Below are 13115 nucleotides of genomic sequence, written 5' to 3'. Positions count from 1 at the left end.
ATTTAAAATCCCAGATTATATTACTTTACTTTTGTGTCTTATAACAAAAATGTGTTGATTTTAATGGGTAGGATTTGGGACAAATAAAATATAAAGACTTCACAAAATTATGATAAAATTGCATTATTTTAGGAGAAAATCCTTAGGAGAATTTTCTTTTAAGAGTCAGAACACTTTTTAAGCTGATCGAAATTCTTAAATTTTCAAAGTATTTTAATAAAGATCCTTCATTGTAATCCCCAAGCTCAGATTCCTTTCTTATACTATATTCTGGAGAATTCATAAAGGGAGATACACTGCTTTTCAACCCTGAGAGAATAGAAAACATTTCTTAGTTTGCTTTCCCTGGCTACATGCCTCTCCCATTCGCCAAGGAATCATCCCAAAACTTTTCCACTCCCCATAAAACATACCTATTTCCACTCAGCAGAGGACCTTCCTCTTCCAGTGGTGTCACTGGTAGATGGGAGTCTCTTCGTTCCTGCCAGCCTTCTCTAAGCTTGTTTAAAATTGTCTGGTCTCTGCCTCTAGACCATTCGTTCTCGACACAGAAGGTTTTGCTCTCCTTTCCCCCCAGGAGACATTGAGCCGTGTCTGGAGACACTTCTGGTTGTCCTAACTGAGATGGGGTTGGGAGTACTACTGGAGCCAGCGAGTATTAGGAGCAGGGATGCGGGTAAACAGCCTGCCATGCGTAGGGCACACCCCACCCCCCAACAATTCTCTCTCCAAATTGTCCAAGTGCTGGGGCTGGAAACCTTACTGTAGTCTTAGGGGCAAGGGTCACTCCTGACCTCTTCCCTGTATTCTTAACCTTGCACTCTTCACTTACCCCAAGCTTTCCCATTAATGTGCTTGTCTCTCACACTTAAAAAAAAGTAAGCGTGCCCTTGACCTTTTGTTCTTTTCTAGTTGTTGGTCTCCTTATTCCTTTATAGAAAGATCTTTGGAAAGAGTGTATCATTTGTCGCAAGTTTTTTTTTTTTTTTTTTTTAAGATTTATGAGAGAGGGTGCACGCATGGCGGGGAGGGACAGAGGCGGAGGGAAAGAGGGAATCTCGAGCAGACCCTGCCCTGACTATGGAGCCAGACACCAGCTGGATCTCAGGACCCTGAGATTAGGACCTGAGCTGGAACCAAGAGTTGGATGCTCAACTGACTGAGCCACCCCTCCTCCCCATGTGGGTCTCAGTTTCTTCTTCCTTTCATTCTCCAGTGCACTGTAGTCTGCTTTTGACCTCACCAGTCCACTGACCTTGCTCTTTCTGAAGCCCTCACTGACATGCTGGACTCTGTGATCTGTTTACCTCTTCCTGGTCCCCTATTGATCTCTACCACAAACAGCGTTTTCAGCAATTTGATATAATCTGCACTTCCAGAGTGGGTCGCTGCTTGTCTTGCTGTTCCTTCCGCCTGAGGAGGAGTCTTCTTCTTCCCCGCTGGGCAGACTCCTGTTCATCTTCAGGACTCAGGTCGAGAGCTGCATCTTTAACCTTCGCTACTCTCCTCTGGAAAAGTAGCCAATCTCTTCTCACTGCGTATCTTTATTATAGTGTTTTGTGGTTATAATGTAATGACTTGGTGACATAATTGCTCTTCAGAGGCCCAGATCAGATCTTATTTATGCTCCTGGTGAAATGTCTGAATCAGCACACACTTAAGTACTAAAATTTGTTAAAAGAATTAAAAAAAATTTTTTCCCAAGATTTATTTGTTTGAGAGATAGTACATGCCTCCATGCCCGTGGGAGGAGGGGGGCAGAGGGAAAGAGAAAATCCCAAACCGACTCCACGCTGAGCTCAGACCCCAATGTGGGGCTGTCTCATGACCTTGAGAATGTGACCCAAGCTGAAACCAAGATTTGGTTGCCCAACAAACTGTACCACCTACTAGCCCCAAATTTTAATAAATTATTTTTATTTATTTATTTTTTTTAGAGAACTTGTATGAATGGGAGCAGGGGGAGGGGTATAGAGAGAGGGAGAAGGAAAATCTTAAGCAGGCTCATGCCTAGCACAGAGCCCAGTACAGGGCCTGAACTCACAATCCTGAGATCAAGAGATGAGCTGAAACCAAGTCAGATGCTTAACCAACTGAGCCACCCTCTCACCCCAAGAATTTAAAAAATTTTTAAAGAGTAAATAAACATTAAAAAGAAATCAGAAGAGTCCAGAAAGATCACTGAGACCTGGAAAAATCTGTCCTTAGCAATTCAAAGCCTTAGGCTACACAGAAGTTCAGCATCACACTTGGAAACTTGTTAGAAAATCAGTCTCGGGCTCCATCTCAGACCTACTGAATCAAGATCTGCATTTTTTAAAAGTTCCTCTGGTAATTTGAAGGAATGATAATATTTGAGAAACAGGGATCCAGTTCATTTTTCTTTTCCCCAATAAATGTGGGTTTTCCATATGTTCAAAAGGAATGCATACAATATTTCTGGTGTTTGTAAAGATCAGTACAGTTAGTACTTTCATAATCATATTTCTGATCTGCAGTTAGCAGAAACCCTATAGGATACTTATTTCTAACAAGGAAGGGGAGCTCATTTTTTTTTTTTTAAGTTTTTCTTTATTTATTTGACAGACAGAGATCAGAAGTAGGCAGAGAGACAGGCAGAGAGGAGGCAGAGAGGAGGAAGCAGGCCCCCTGCCGAGCAGAGAGCCCGATGTGGGGCTCGATCCCAGGACCCTGAGATCATGACCTGAGCCGAAGGCAGAGGATTAACCCATTGAGCCACCCAGGCGCCCCGGGGAGCTCATTTTTTAACTAGAAGTGCTTTTTGGTATATTTAAGAGTTTTATTTGATACCTCTGATAATGTTTCTAACGAGCTTTGAGTGTACTTCTCATGTGAATATTATTTTGTCTCTAGATTAAATCTCGTTAAATCTTGGAATAGGTGTTATGAGTTTGGATTAAGAAGATAAATGTGTATAGACTTCTTTTAGTCCTTTATGATTTGGAGGCAGAGGTAGGTCCTCCTTTACCTGGAGATACTGGCCTTGTGCCTGTATGGAGTGAATATAATTTAATAAAGTATGAAAAACTTTAAATTGAAAAATGAGATGTAAAAATTGGAAACTGTCGAGGCTTTGTAAGATGAACATATGGTGAATGCTGTTACATGGCACAGCATTTGTGTATCAATGTAGGGTTTCAGTTGTACTATTTAAATTTCTATAGCATGATTTCTAAAGATAGAGGAAATCTGATTTTTTTTTTATTAATGATTCTGAAAAAATGACAGCTCAGAGTGAAATGTTTTGATCAGACATTTAATGTTCTGAGTTTCTTGGCAAATTTTTTGAAACAATTTAAAGAAATATAATTCAGGGGCGCCTGGGTGGCTCAATGGGTTAAAGCTTCTGCTTTCGGCTCCTGGGATCAAGCCCCGAATCGGGCTCTCTGCTCAGTGGATAGCCTGCTTCCTCCTCTGCCTGCCTCTCTGCCTACCTGTGATCTCTGTCTGTCAAATAAATAAATATAATCTTAAAAAAAAATAAAGTATAATTCACTCATTCATTCATTTATTCATTCATTCAGACTAGGCTCTGTGACCAGTGTGGAGCCCAACACGGGGCCTGAACTCACAACCCTGAGATCAAGACATGAACTGAGAGTAAGAGTCAGATGCTTAACCAACTGTGCCAGTCAGGCACCCTTAAATTTTTTATTTTTAAATAATCTTTACATACTCAACATGGGACTCAAACTCATGACCCCAAGATCAGGAGTTGCATGCTTTACTGACTGAGTCAGCCAGGTGCCCCAAAGAAGTTAGTTTTATTTTATTTTAAATTATTTACTTTACTTTAATTTACTTTAACTTTATATTATTATTTTATTTTTTTTATTTTTTAAGATTTTATTTATTTGACAGAGAGGGAGAGAGAGCACAAGCAGGGGGAGGGGCAGATGAAGTCAGATGCTTAACTGACTGAGCCACCCAGCCACCCTGAGTAGTTTATTTTAGATGCTAAACTTTAAACTTGATTCTAAAACTCAAATATAAATGCTTCAGGGGTGAGAGTTGGAGAAAGCATGTTACCCCATGGGTTTATCATTGAAATAGATAAACAAATCCACAGCAAACTCAGCAAATCCTGAAGAATATGTATATTTAGTACTTCGATAGGTGAAAGTTGGTAGTAGTAGGTGCTGGGGAAAGCTAGCAGGGGACTGAGAGAGCACCGTGCTTGACTTCAAGGAGTTCACCCTTCCAATGGGAGCCAGACTGCTCTGTGTCAGCATGATGTGTTGACGGCCGCAGCAGAAGGATCTGCAGGATCCCCCGGAACATAGAGAAAGGGCACTAGGCGTTAGATTGCAGTTTGAAGTTGCTTTTTTTTTTAAAAAAGAGAGAGAATGTGGGGTGGGGCAGGGGCTGAAGGAAAGAGAGAATCTCAAGCAGGCTTCGCGCCCCGCGCTGAGCCCAGCTCGGGGCTCTGTCCCACGATCCTGAGATCATGATCTAAGCCACCCAGATACCCCAAAAGTTGCATTTTTATTTCAGCAAATTAATTCCCCAAGTCTCAATATCCTTATTATAAAACGGAGATAAATACATCTATGTGGAAGGCTTGTTCGAGGATTAAATGAAAAACACGTACAGTGCTATGTACAATACCTGGACTGATTCATAGATGTTAGCGGCTGCTCCGACTCAGTGACGGGACCGTGCAACTGTGGCGAGCCCTTACTTCAAGTGTAGTGCTTTCTGCCTCCCTTCTTTTTTCTTTGTATATTCCTAGCCCTAGGGCATGGATTTGAAGGAGGCTCTCTCACATTTTGGAGGTCAAATCTAGATTTCTTTGGAAGTTTTATTTTTTCTTTTTGCTCCCCTCTCAGTATGAATAACCCAAGTCTCTTTCTTCTTTTGAAAGTTTCCAGAACATGGTGTGGCCCTGTTACAGGATGTTGCCTCTCATCATTCAACACCTGCATTGTCCTGTAAGGACCTCCTTAGTCACCTGTGACTATTTCACTCTATTAAAAATTAAAAATTCAGAGGGCGCCTGAGGAGCTCAGTCAGAAGAGCATGTGACTCTTGATCTCAGGGTCGTGAGTATGAGTCCCACGTGGGGTGTAGAGATTACTTAAATAAGTAAACTTTTAAAGAAACCAAAAATTCATTTTCTTGGGGGCACTTGGCTGGCTCAGTCAGGAGAGCATTCAGCTCTCAGAGTTGTGAGTTCAAGCCCTACGTTAGGCATAGCGTTTACTTAAAAAATGCCCTTTCTTAGTCACACTACTTACACTTAAATGCTCAGCCACATGTGGCTTGTGGCTTACAAACTGGAGGGCATAGATGCAGAAAGTTAGAAAGTAGAAAGTTCTGCTTTCTAGCAGTGTTGTAACAACATTGGTTGCTGATAGTGTAAGACCCAGGAAGTGGACTGCTGTTTACCATATTAGCAGTTTTATGATTCAAAATCCTGGGTGACTTGGTTGCAGTTCTGCCTTCGGTCATGATCTCAGGCTCCTGGGATTGAGCTCCGTGTCGGGCTCCCTGCTCACCCGGGAGACTGCTTCTCCCTCTCCTTCTGCCCCTCCCTGTTACTCGTGTGCATTCACTCTCTCTCTCTCTTTCTCTCTTTCTCTCTCAAATGAATAAATAAAATATTTTTTAAAAAGTAACGTAAGATGCTCAGAAATGCTGCAGTATGGTTGAACTTGGAAAGTATTATGCTAAAGGAAAGAAGCCAGACACAAAAGACCACATATATTGTTGCCTTATTTATATGAAATGTCCAGAATAGGCAAATCAATAGAGTCAGAAAGTAGATGGGTGGTTGCCAGGGGCTGAGGGGAGAGGGAGACGGAGGCAGGCTGCTAATGGCAACAGTTTTTTTTCAGCCGATGACAATGTTCTGAAATTAGGTAGTGGTGATGATTGTGCAACTTTGTGAAAATGCTTAAAACTACTGAATTGTACACTCGGAAAGGTGAATGTTATGGTATATCAATTAATCCTCAATGAGAAAACAAAAACCAATAATGCATATCAGCCCCTAAGCAGTTATCTGCCACTTAATTAGCTCTCTGTAAAGATCAGCTGCTACTGCTACTGAGGCCCATTTATGAATTTTAAGAAAATAATGGCCTAAAATCTAGGAAGTGTGATATTTTGCATTTTATTTCTCTGCCTGAAATACTTACAGGTGGTTTAACCACCAATAGCTTTAATTTTAATTATTTTTGTCATTAGTCGCAGTGTTTACGATGTAAAAAAGATATTTGCCAACACAAGTTTCCAAATTCAGGTGTTAACTGTAGCAGTCTTTTTGCAGGAAAGAATCCCACGTTTTAGTCAGTATTGCAATATCCTCTCAACGGTTTTCTTACTGTAAAAATAAATGCCATTCAAATGGTAAATATTATTTTGTATATATTTTGCCACAATTTAAAAGATGATAATTGAATACTAAGTCTAAAGAAAGTTGTTTATCCTGAGCTCTTTGCCATGTTCTAGTCTTGTCTTTTTTTACTTAATTCAGATAATCACAGAGATAAAAATCTCTGTGGCAGATTGATGTATATTCAGTTTGGAGCTTTTAAATCATTAATAGCTAATATTTCACATTCATATATACCAGGTGCTAAACATGGCACACAGGAAATAAATTCCGTACCTGAAATTTATTTCAAGACATCAGTATAATAAAAGATTTGGTGATTTTGTCTTGGGGGGAAAGTGATGCGTCAGCTTCTCATCTCAGCCATAATATCAGTGTCAGTAACTTACACAAATAGGAAGCTCTGAGTTTCAGAATCTGCAATAAAGAGATACTATAGAGCTTCACGTAATGCTGGTCGCAGAAAATAATTCGATAGTTTCAAGGATACTTAAGACATGAAAAATAGTTGAGGACAAAGACAGTTACTTAGTGTAGTCTGAATGGCTGCTGATAGCACTGGATGTGTAATGTCAAATGTTTACTCAAGGGGCGCCTGGGTGGCTCAGTGGGTTAAGCCTCTGTCCTCGGCTCAGTCATGATCTCAGGGTCCTGGGATCGAGCCCCACATCGGGCGCTCTGCTTAGCAGGAAGCTTGCTTCCTCCTCTCTCTCTGCCTGCCTCTCTGTCTACCTGTGACCTTTGTCTGTCAAATAAATAAATAAAATCTTTAAAAAAAAATGTTTACTCCAGCTAGTCGTTCAGTATGTTCATTTATAAATATGTACTAGGATATGATTTGTTAAAAAATTGTGGTAGCAATTATCAAGCCGATTCAGTATGACTGGCTTTCAGTTTGAGTGGAGGTACCAAGAAATTCTCTAAATGTGATTGCCTTCCAGGAACTGGGAGAGTCCTGGAGGGAGGAGAGGGTATGGAGCACTATGACGAATGGTGTAATAGAACGAGTAGAATATAGTCCCAAGCTTCAGGTTTGGGTGAAGCTATGAATGAAATGAGAAAGTGGAGTTATGGTGGCAGTTATGGCAGTTATGGTGGAAATGATACTTAGGGTAGGTCTAGAAGGACTGCCATTAGATGAAGAAAGGGTGAAGGGTATTCCAGGCAGGACTACTGACCCAGCTAGGACAAAGGTTTAAGCCTGAGAGTCAGCCATTCAGAGGCTGATGGGATCCAAGACCCATCGTCGGGACCTCCATTAGGAGTAACGTGACACGGGGTTGGGTTGGTTAGGGTGAAACTGGATTCCACAGAACCTTAAGCATCAGGAGCTGAGAAGTTCACATTTTGCCAGTTAGACAGTGGGGGAGGCAGTGATTTGATGGATTGGTTTTTCTGGAGAGATTGACCTGGCAGTTCCGTGTAGGCTAGGAGAGTGCAAGTAGAGAGACAGGTGGGTTTGCTTGTAGTCCCCTTGTGGGTAGCCTGTTTTTTGTGACATAAAAGACTAGCCCTAAGCAGAGTTATTCTAAGTAAGTTGTTACCTTCCTTCTGTTGTTTTTTTTTTTTTTCACTTTTTCTTCTGTTTTGTCTTCATTGCCTCATAATAGATGCTAGACAGTTACCTCTTACTGAGTTTGTGATTTTAGATACAATCCCTTTTTTTAAAAACTCACTTTAATAAGTGATTTTTGTAAACAGAGCTTTTCATGTTGACTTTTCATTAGAGGTTAATGATGAAATGGCAGGGAATTCAAAGTTCTGGGCATACTGCTCAGTGGGACCATGCTGTGGGTGGGACCACCGATAAGGGGATCTCCCTTTGTAAGATTAAGTGTCTCTCAAAGCATGGGCCGTGGGTAACCTGAATCAGAATACCCAGAAGTTTTGTTCAAAATGCCAGCTGAGCCCTTCTCAAGACTAAGTGACGCTAAAAGCTCTGGAGTCGATGAGGGAACCTGCCTCTTTGAACCTCCATCAGGTCACTTACACACATACTGAATTTTGAGAACCACTGATTGTCATTTTCTATGGAATTATTCTAGCAAGTGGTCTTCTCAGATCCCATTTCCTGTATATTATGTCTTTTCCTTGCAGGGTATTAGAGGTAACATTCTCAGGTGGAAACCAGGAATACTACGTCACCTACTGATACATTTTTTTCCCCCAGCCCAGTGTTGCCACCTTCCTCCCTTCCTTCCTTCTTTCCTTTGTCTCTCTCTCTCTCTCTCTCTTTAAGATTTTGTTTATTAGAGAGAGTGAGCAGGAAGGGGGCGGGGGGTGGATAGAGAGAGGGAGAAGCAGACTCCGCACTGAGCAATGAGCCCCATGTGGGACTCCATCCCAGGACCCTGGGAGCATGACGGGCTCAAGGCAGATGCTTAATCCACTGAGCCACCCAGGCGCCCCTGCCCTTTTTCTTATAACGAAATTGACGTCTTGTGTAATAAAGTCAACAGTTTCCCCCTCAAAGTGTTGAATACTGTCAACATAAGCAGCCCATCCTGTGTTGTTTGTGTTTAATCGGTCAAATCTAATTAAAATTAAATTCCTTTTCTATAAAAATGTCAGTATTACCAATAGTCTGGAGTTGAATGATTCCTGTTCCACTGTTGGACTGCTTATTTCAAACTCTTGTAATTATTAAGCTTGTCCTTAGAGTATGTTATCATGAACAACGAACCTTTATTTTTTAATTCTAGTAAACTTAAAAAAAAAAAAAGTTAAAACAGGAATTCTAGAACACTCAGAAGCTGGACGAGTAAGTGAAAGTAGGTTACTATTGGGGGTAGTGGTGTTAGTGTGTATAGTTTGCTTCTTGCTGACCTTGTAGTTTCCCTTTCTTTTACCGCACCTGACTCTCCTTTAGCTTTACTGACCTTTGGTTAATATTATTGTTTTATGACTCACTTGACTGATAAGCATATTAAATACTTAACAGATAAATGATTTCTTTATATTCATATTAGGTGGAGTTAGGAATGGAATTCAGAAGTATTTATTCCTTACAACTAGAGCATGGAGCATGCTACTTTTTGTTCTAGCCCGGTTGTGCTCGCTAACCTTGAAATCTATCTTCCTTTCTTTTCTTGTTCTTTCCTTTTTTTTCCCCTTTCCTTTCCTTTTTTCTGTTCTTTCTTCTCTTCCTTCCCTTCCTTTCTTTCTTTTCTTCTTTCTTAGAGATGGAGAGCGGGGGGAGGGCAGAGGCAGAGGGAGAGAGAAAATCTCAAGCAGGCTCCATGCCCAGAGCAGAGCCTGATGCAGGGCTCAATCCCAGGACCTGAGATCATGACCTGAGCTGATATCAAGAGTCAGGCACTCTACCAGCTGAGCCACCCAGGCGCCCCTGAAATATTCCTTTCTTATGTGCCCATGCTGATAATCGTATTAAAATTAGAACCTCTTGTTTATGATATGAAAAGAGCAACAGTAGGAAGGAAGCAGTTTATTTATCCATATTCTCATTAACCTGTAAAACCCAAGAGTTGTAATTGTTGAAGGAGATACATAGAAGTAGCAATAGTGCACTTCGCTTTTTAGGTAGATTAGTTCTCCACCCAAGATGCAAATGTGCATTCTGTCTTCTTTCCTTAGAAAAGCATTTAACAAGGCAGATTTGTTTCTGATTTTTACTTTTTTTTCTAATTCGGGTTGTTTTCTAATGACCTAAAAATGTGTGTTTTTCAAAAGGAAAATAATTTTGTACTTAATGGTGTTTCAAGACTCCATCATAACACAGACTCATTATTCAACAAACTATACAGTACAGTAAGTTTGATGGGGACCATATAGCATTTTGGCATGCAATTTAGTTGTGTATTTAAATGAGGGATTAAGTAGCTAATTAGATCCCATCAAGGTGGGTGTCAGAGCCTCTTGGTAAAGGCTTAATTGGTAAGTTTCTAAGGAGAAAGTAAGATTTTGACATTTTGATTGTCGAAAATAAAATGCTCGTGATACAGCATTACTACAAACTAAAAACGTCCTTAGCCATAGCAAGAAAGTAACACACCGTTGTTCTAGTTCTCAGTTTTCCAAAGATCATTTCAAATCTATCGTAAAGCTGCACTGTGCATTTAGTTATTAAAACAGAAGATCTAGGGATGCCTGGGTGGCTCAGTTGTTTAAGCGTCTGCCTTCGGCTCAGGTTGTGATCCTGGGGTCCTGGGATCAAGTCCCACTTTGAGCTCCTTGCTCTGCAGAGAGCCTGCTTCTCCCTCTGCCTGCCACTCCCCCTGCTAGTTGCTCGCTGGCTCTCACTATCTAGCAAATAAATAAAATTAAAAAAAAAAAAAAAAGCCGAGAAGACCTGTACTTTCTGCTGTGAAGCTCAGAAAAGAAGATGTCACCATTTAAATCTGGACCTAGTAGTATGAAAGCTTTTAGCTGAATGTAAAACATTTTTAACTCTTTTAAAGGCTAATCCGATGTCTTCGGGGTTGTCAGTTCATTTTTCTACCTGTGTGGTGCTGATGCATCCCCTTTGGAGTATTCTGTAATTTTTCATTCAAAGTTTTGTAAGGGTGTGTGGAGAGTTACAGCATTCATCTCATTTGGTGATCTCCAACAGCGTTTTGCCACAGCTAAGTGGCTTTGTTGGTGCAGGATTTTAACTCTGATGAATAGTCATGAGGGGCAAATTCTTTACTAATCATTTGATGACAATGGAGGAATGTTACTGTTGGGGTGTCCTAAAAATGATAAATCTTTGAAAATGGACAGATGAATGGAGCCGATCCTAATTACAGCCACAAAAACATCTGCACTGTAAAATTATTCCCACTGCTTAATTACACATGAAGGTCAGTCAGACTCAGTAGAAGGCTGTTTTTGCTTTCTTTACATGCACAGATTTTTATATGACATAAGGTATATTCACACACACACACACAAACACAGGTACTTCAGGAGCACAGTCTGAATCTGCAAATACATTGTCAGCTCATGTGATACTGTAAAATTAGTGTTTCCCTTTGCCTAGCTTTCTTTTCTGCCTTTCTCTGCCCATTTTAAAATTCATCTACCCCGGCACATTTCAGATTCAAAGTTAAACACCCCCGACGTGCACCATCACTCTCCAGCATACACATTTTTTTTAATAAAGATTTTTATTTATTTATTTGACAGAGAGAAAGATCACAAGTAGGCAGAGAGGCAGGCAGAGAGAGAGCGAGAGGAGGAAGCAGGCTTCCTGATGAGCAGAGAGCCCCATGCGGGGCTCGATCCAAGGACCCTGAGATCATGACCTGAGCCAAAGGCAGAGGCTTTAACCCACCGAGCCACCCAGGCGCCCCCAGCATATACATTTTTATACAGAACAAAATCTGCCTGTAACTGAAATGCACAACTGAAAAACGATCAGTTCACAAGTGCGCATCGAATTCCTGGTCTTCCAGACCTTTGCTCTCTACCTTCCTCGTACAGCTGAGCAGTGTGCGGTCTGCAGCCGCAACTCTACCTTGTTTTGTTTTCTCCCCTTTTTGCTCTGTCCCGGTTGATCTCTACCTATACTAGTTATGAAATTTAAATTTTATATTGCAGAACTTCACCTTAGATCATATAGTTGCTTTTGCTGTTTTAGATTTTTTTTTTCCTATAATACTTTCAAAAAGTCAAAAAAGAAAAGCTGGGGTGCCTGCCTGGCTCAGTTGGTAGAGCATATGAATCTTGATCTCAGGGTCATGAGTTCGAGCCCCACATAAGGTGTCGTGATTATTAAAAAAAAAAAAAAAAAAAAAAAGCACCTGTCAGTTATAGCATTGTGGGGCCTTAAGATTTGATCTGCTTTTAAAAGCAGGGTTTCTGAACTGAGGTGTTTCTGAACTGAGGTTGTTTTCAGAATTGTTTTTTTGCATTCTTAGTCCCCATGGCGAATTCTGTCCTAAGCACAGACTTTTTCATCTGAGGGTCTTGGGGATGTGTGTGGATAGTTCATCTTCTGTTACCATATTGTTTATACAACGGAAGATTCCACGGGTAGAGGAGAACAGAATGTTACTCAGAAATAATTCTTGGAGTGTTAACATTTAGAGCAAAGCACTGAATAAAGCAGATAGGAATTTTGTGAGGATTACTGTGGAGATAGAAAATATTTTATAAAATGTTGTAGTGCTCCCACAGCGAAGATCTCTTGTGTAAAGGTTTATTTCCTTTTAGGAATACTGTCACTTAACCCAGTTCAGTCATTGCTTATTTTTAAAAATCCATTTAGTTTATTTTGTCAAATGAATTTGTCAAAATATTCATTTGGCCAAAAAAGAAAAGTTAGGTACTCTATCCTGTTTTTTTGTTGTTGTGGAAAAACTCTGCCACTGACCTAGCAATATCCCTGTTTCCTTTCTCTTCTCCACAGAGCACCTGGGGTTTTTTGTCATTCAAAATAGTATTTATTTCGGGGTGCCTGGGTGGCTCAGTCAGTTAAGCACCAGAGTCTTGATGTTGGCTCAGGTCATGATCCTGGGGCCTTGGGATTGAGCCCCACATTGGGCTCCACACCCAGCATGGATTCTGCTTGAGAATCTGTGTCTGCTTCTCCCTCTGCCCCTCCCTGCCACTCACACTCACATGTGTGCATACTCTCTCTCTCTTTTAAAAAATAGTATTTATTGGGGCGCCTGGGTGGCTCAGTGGGTTAAAGCCTCTGCCTTTGGCTCAGGTCATGGTCCCAGAGTCCTGGGATCGAGCCCCGCATTGGGCTCTTTGCTCGGCGGCGAGCCTGCTTCCCCTTCTCTCTCTGCCTCTCTGCCTACTTGTTATT

At 41.0% G+C, this 13115-nt stretch overlaps 1 protein-coding gene across 8 annotated transcripts in view; it reads left to right on the top strand.

Annotated features, from left to right (window-relative positions):
• The window catches only part of SCAF8 (SR-related CTD associated factor 8), a 225641-nt gene that overhangs the window by 106739 nt on the left and 105787 nt on the right, over nucleotides 1-13115 (top strand). For 2 of the 8 annotated variants that reach the window (XR_009354469.1, XR_009354468.1), the window contains one exon: nucleotides 4886-4952. The exons of the other annotated variants lie outside the window; for them this stretch is intronic. The gene's annotated coding sequence lies outside the window, so the exon portion shown is untranslated. The remainder of the gene's footprint in view (nucleotides 1-4885; nucleotides 4953-13115) is intronic. 8 annotated transcript variants of the gene reach the window in all.

The sequence above is a fragment of the Mustela lutreola genome, chromosome 6 (genome assembly GCF_030435805.1).
Source record: "Mustela lutreola isolate mMusLut2 chromosome 6, mMusLut2.pri, whole genome shotgun sequence".
In the NCBI taxonomy this organism is placed as follows: Eukaryota; Metazoa; Chordata; class Mammalia; order Carnivora; family Mustelidae; genus Mustela; species Mustela lutreola.
This window is presented reverse-complemented; position numbering and strand designations above follow the sequence as displayed.